The sequence below is a fragment of the Anopheles moucheti genome (assembly GCF_943734755.1).
Source record: "Anopheles moucheti chromosome X unlocalized genomic scaffold, idAnoMoucSN_F20_07 X_unloc_24, whole genome shotgun sequence".
Taxonomy (NCBI): domain Eukaryota; kingdom Metazoa; phylum Arthropoda; class Insecta; order Diptera; family Culicidae; genus Anopheles; species Anopheles moucheti.
In genome coordinates this window covers 17,501-23,538 of record NW_026453531.1, presented here as the reverse complement: position 1 = coordinate 23,538, position 6,038 = coordinate 17,501, and the positions used below count along the sequence as shown (strand labels likewise).

The 6,038-nt window shown below is 44.0% G+C and overlaps 1 pseudogene; it reads right to left on the bottom strand.

The window, feature by feature from the left end:
* Positions 1-4,650: 4,650 nt before the first annotated feature.
* Positions 4,651-6,038, bottom strand: part of LOC128308123 (uncharacterized) — a 7,151-nt pseudogene continuing 5,763 nt past the window's right edge.

Here is a 6,038-nt window from a genome sequence, read left to right as displayed (position 1 = left end):
TCCCATACAAAAATTTTTTTTTGACTCACCGGGTAAAATGGTCGCACTTGGTAAAAATGTTCTAGCAGGGGCCCTCCCATACAAAAATTTTTTCTTCTCAAAAATGATTTTCGTTTCACTTTTCATACTCAGGGGAGTCTAAAATTGATGTTTTGAGTCACCGTGAAAAAAAAATTTTTTTGACCCGAGCTTGTGTCGGCGACCCAAAATCGACGCACTTGGGAAAAATGTTCTAGCAGGGGCCCTCCCATACAAAAATTTTTTCTTCTCAAAAATGATTTTCGTTTCACTTTTCATACTCAGGGGAGTCTAAAATTGATGTTTTGAGTCACCGAGAAAAAAAAATTTTTTTGACCCGAGCTTGTGTCGGCGACCCAAAAATCGACGCACTTGGGAAATATGTTCTAGCAGGGGCCCTCCCATACAAAAATTTTTTCTTCTCAAAAATGATTTTCGTTTCACTTTTCATACTCAGGGGAGTCTAAAATTGATGTTTTGAGTCACCGAGAAAAAAAAATTTTTTTGACCCGAGCTTGTGTCGGCGACCCAAAAATCGACGCACTTGGGAAATATGTTCTAGCAGGGGCCCTCCCATACAAAAATTTTTTCTTCTCAAAAATGATTTTCGTTTCACTTTTCATACTCAGGGGAGTCTAAAATTGATGTTTTGAGTCACCGAGAAAAAAAAATTTTTTTGACCCGAGCTTGTGTCGGCGACCCAAAAATCGACGCACTTGGGAAATATGTTCTAGCAGGGGCCCTCCCATACAAAAATTTTTTCTTCTCAAAAATGATTCTCGTTTCACTTTTCATACTCAGGGGAGTCTAAAATTGATGTTTTGAGTCACCGAGAAAAAAAAATTTTTTTGACCCGAGCTTGTGTCGGCGACCCAAAAATCGACGCACTTGGGAAATATGTTCTAGCAGGGGCCCTCCCATACAAAAATTTTTTCTTCTCAAAAATGATTTTCGTTTCACTTTTCATACTCAGGGGAGTCTAAAATTGATGTTTTGAGTCACCGTGAAAAAAAAATTTTTTTGACCCGAGCTTGTGTCGGCGACCCAAAATCGACGCACTTGGGAAATATGTTCTAGCAGGGGCCCTCCCATACAAAAATTTTTTCTTCTCAAAAATGATTTTCGTTTCACTTTTCATACTCAGGGGAGTCTAAAATTGATGTTTTGAGTCACCGAGAAAAAAAAATTTTTTTGACCCGAGCTTGTGTCGGCGACCCAAAAATCGACGCACTTGGGAAATATGTTCTAGCAGGGGCCCTCCCATACAAAAATTTTTTCTTCTCAAAAATGATTTTCGTTTCACTTTTCATACTCAGGGGAGTCTAAAATTGATGTTTTGAGTCACCGAGAAAAAAAAATTTTTTTGACCCGAGCTTGTGTCGGCGACCCAAAATCGACGCACTTGGGAAAAATGTTCTAGCAGGGGCCCTCCCATACAAAAATTTTTTCTTCTCAAAAATGATTTTCGTTTCACTTTTCATACTCAGGGGAGTCTAAAATTGATGTTTTGAGTCACCGAGAAAAAAAAATTTTTTTGACCCGAGCTTGTGTCGGCGACCCAAAATCGACGCACTTGGGAAAAATGTTCTAGCAGGGGCCCTCCCATACAAAAATTTTTTCTTCTCAAAAATGATTTTCGTTTCACTTTTCATACTCAGGGGAGTCTAATATTGAAGTTTTGAGTCACCGAGAAAAAAAAATTTTTTTGACCCGAGCTTGTGTCGGCGACCCAAAATCGACGCACTTGGGAAAAATGTTCTAGCAGGGGCCCTCCCATACAAAAATTTTTTCTTCTCAAAAATGATTTTCGTTTCACTTTTCATACTCAGGGGAGTCTAAAATTGATGTTTTGAGTCACCGAGAAAAAAAAATTTTTTTGACCCGAGCTTGTGTCGGCGACCCAAAATCGACGCACTTGGGAAAAATGTTCTAGCAGGGGCCCTCCCATACAAAAATTTTTTCTTCTCAAAAATGATTTTCGTTTCACTTTTCATACTCAGGGGAGTCTAAAATTGATGTTTTGAGTCACCGAGAAAAAAAAATTTTTTTGACCCGAGCTTGTGTCGGCGACCCAAAATCGACGCACTTGGGAAAAATGTTCTAGCAGGGGCCCTCCCATACAAAAATTTTTTCTTCTCAAAAATGATTTTCGTTTCACTTTTCATACTCAGGGGAGTCTAAAATTGATGTTTTGAGTCACCGAGAAAAAAAAATTTTTTTGACCCGAGCTTGTGTCGGCGACCCAAAATCGACGCACTTGGGAAAAATGTTCTAGCAGGGGCCCTCCCATACAAAAATTTTTTCTTCTCAAAAATGATTTTCGTTTCACTTTTCATACTCAGGGGAGTCTAAAATTGATGTTTTGAGTCACCGAGAAAAAAAAATTTTTTTGACCCGAGCTTGTGTCGGCGACCCAAAATCGACGCACTTGGGAAAAATGTTCTAGCAGGGGCCCTCCCATACAAAAATTTTTTCTTCTCAAAAATGATTTTCGTTTCACTTTTCATACTCAGGGGAGTCTAAAATTGATGTTTTGAGTCACCGAGAAAAAAAAATTTTTTTGACCCGAGCTTGTGTCGGCGACCCAAAATCGACGCACTTGGGAAAAATGTTCTAGCAGGGGCCCTCCCATACAAAAATTTTTTCTTCTCAAAAATGATTTTCGTTTCACTTTTCATACTCAGGGGAGTCTAAAATTGATGTTTTGAGTCACCGAGAAAAAAAAATTTTTTTGACCCGAGCTTGTGTCGGCGACCCAAAATCGACGCACTTGGGAAAAATGTTCTAGCAGGGGCCCTCCCATACAAAAATTTTTTCTTCTCAAAAATGATTTTCGTTTCACTTTTCATACTCAGGGGAGTCTAAAATTGATGTTTTGAGTCACCGAGAAAAAAAAATTTTTTTGACCCGAGCTTGTGTCGGCGACCCAAAATCGACGCACTTGGGAAAAATGTTCTAGCAGGGGCCCTCCCATACAAAAATTTTTTCTTCTCAAAAATGATTTTCGTTTCACTTTTCATACTCAGGGGAGTCTAATATTGAAGTTTTGAGTCACCGAGAAAAAAAAATTTTTTTGACCCGAGCTTGTGTCGGCGACCCAAAATCGACGCACTTGGGAAAAATGTTCTAGCAGGGGCCCTCCCATACAAAAATTTTTTCTTCTCAAAAATGATTTTCGTTTCACTTTTCATACTCAGGGGAGTCTAAAATTGATGTTTTGAGTCACCGAGAAAAAAAAATTTTTTTGACCCGAGCTTGTGTCGGCGACCCAAAATCGACGCACTTGGGAAAAATGTTCTAGCAGGGGCCCTCCCATACAAAAATTTTTTCTTCTCAAAAATGATTTTCATTTCACTTTTCATACTCAGGGGAGTCTAATATTGAAGTTTTGAGTCACCGTGAAAAAAATTTTCTTTTGACTCACCGGGTAAAATGGTCGCACTTGGTAAAAATGTTCTAGCAGGGGCCCTCCCATACAAAAAATTTTTATTTCTCAAATCGATCCGTGGTTTCACTTTTCATACTCTAGGGCCCATTTGCTTCAACTTTGGAAAAATTTTTCGATGATGAAAAATTTTCACCTTCGACGTCCATCGACCACTCGACCCGAACTTGGTACTTTTGTATGGAGGTACCCGAGTGGTGACTTTTTCATACAAAAATTTTTATTTCTCAAATCGATCCGTGGTTTCACTTTTCATACTCTAGGGCCCATTTGCTTCAACTTTGGAAAAATTTTTCGATGATGAAAAATTTTCACCTTCGACGTCCATCGACCACTCGACCCGAACTTGGTACTTTTGTATGGAGGTACCCGAGTGGTGACTTTTTCATACAAAAATTTTTATTTCTCAAATCGATCCGTGGTTTCACTTTTCATACTCTAGGGCCCATTTGCTTCAACTTTGGAAAAATTTTTCGATGATGAAAAATTTTCACCTTCGACGTCCATCGACCACTCGACCCGAACTTGGTACTTTTGTATGGAGGTACCCGAGTGGTGACTTTTTCATACAAAAATTTTTATTTCTCAAATCGATCCGTGGTTTCACTTTTCATACTCTAGGGCCCAATTGCTTCAACTTTGGAAAAAATTTTCGATGATGAAAAATTTTCACCTTCGACGTCCATCGACCACTCGACCCGAACTTGGTACTTTTGTATGGAGGTACCCAAGTGGTGACTTTTTCATACAAAAATTTTTTTGCGAATACGTGTTCGTTCGCGATCATTAAGGCCATGAACCGCAAGTCCGCTGCGATAGAAATAGTGCATTGTAGTTACTCGACGAGAAAAAAAATCGGGACTTAGAAAAATTTTTGAAAGTCAAATCGTATTGACTTCCAACAACACCGGATAATAAACACACATTGCCTGTTGCACCACAGATCGCATTTGACTTAACAAATCGCCTGTTGGTACGCACATCACCATCGACTTTACCAATCGCGTTTCGCACCGCTAATCCCACTTGGCGTGGAGCCACGCACATAATGTTGCGAGGAGAGTATTAATCGGGACTTAGCGTTTTAAGCTCGCGAACACTCCACTATGGGAGTGCACGCAAGCACCAACTGTACACACACAACACAACAATCACTCTCGCGAACACTCCATTCCCAAAGTGAACGCGAGCACCAGCAAGCATGGGTCGCCTGAGAGGATCGATGCGAACGCATCTCTACAACTCGCAGCTCCCAGCCTGTAGTCCCGTCGTTTGCGGGCGGTCGAAGGTGTCGAAACTAGTTGTATCCACGGTCGACGGAAACACAGCCACCAGGGTTCCCTGTGGTAAGGTACTTCCACGTGCAGCGTGCTCCCGCCCGTTGCGGCTCAGTCTAGTGCTATAGCGGGGATGAGACGTCAGTGTGCGCGGGGCAGCACCGACGGATCTCGGAGGGTTGTTAAGCCCGCTAGCTTCCGATCACCTAATGGGTTTGAGAAGCGCTATCAGCTCGGATTGGATACGACCTTAGAGGCGTTCAGGCATAATCCAGCGGACGTAGCGTCATACCAAAGTCCGGTCGAACTAGTATTGAGCCAGTGGTCCGTACCTGTGGTTCCTCTCGTACTGCACAGGAATTCCGTTAAGATAGCGGCAAACAGCACACACCAGTAGGGTAAAACTAACCTGTCTCACGACGGTCTAAACCCAGCTCACGTTCCCTTGAAAGGGTGAACAATCCTACGCTTGGTGAATTTTGCTTCACAATGATAGGAAGAGCCGACATCGAAGGATCAAAAAGCCACGTCGCTATGAACGCTTGGCGGCCACAAGCCAGTTATCCCTGTTCACCCAGGCGTGCGATGAGACCATGGAGAGAGTGCATGGGGCCACTTTCCACCGCAAGCCCCAGATGTACTGGTGGTCTCCAGAGATCGAGCGCCTGAGGGAGGAGTGCGAAGCAGCGGAGGCCGCTCATTGCCGAGCCCAACTGTCGGAGCGTGCAGCGACATCTGCCAGGCTGCAGGATTGCCGCCGTCTGCTGAAGGCTGAAATAAAGAGCAGCAAAGAAAGCAGCCTCCAGGAGCTGATCGACTGTGTTGAAGCTGAGGTGTTCGGACTCGGGTACAAAGTGGTGCGAGCGAAACTGCGCAGCAGGGCGCCACCGGAAACGGACCGAGCCGTACTCGACCCGATCGTCGACGCGCTGTTTCCGGAGCATCCAGCATTTGAGTGGCCAGACATCGAAGCGTGTGCTGCCTCACACGAGGCTCTGAGGCCGGTCACGGTCGCGGAGATCCTGTCGCTGGCCGAGCGGATGGCTCCCTCGAAGGCGCCAGGGTTGGACGGCATACCCAACGCCGCAGTGAAGGCGGCGATGAGGAAGCATCCGGAGGTGTTCGCGAAAGTCTACAACCAGCTGCTCGAACAGGGCGAGTTTCCTGCGGAGTGGAAGGAGGCTCGTCTCGTGCTGATCGCGAAGCCGGGAAAGCAGCCGGGCGATCCGTCGTCATACCGCCCGCTGCTCATGCTGGGAGCAGTCGCCAAGGGGTTCGAACGGCTGATCCTAGATCGG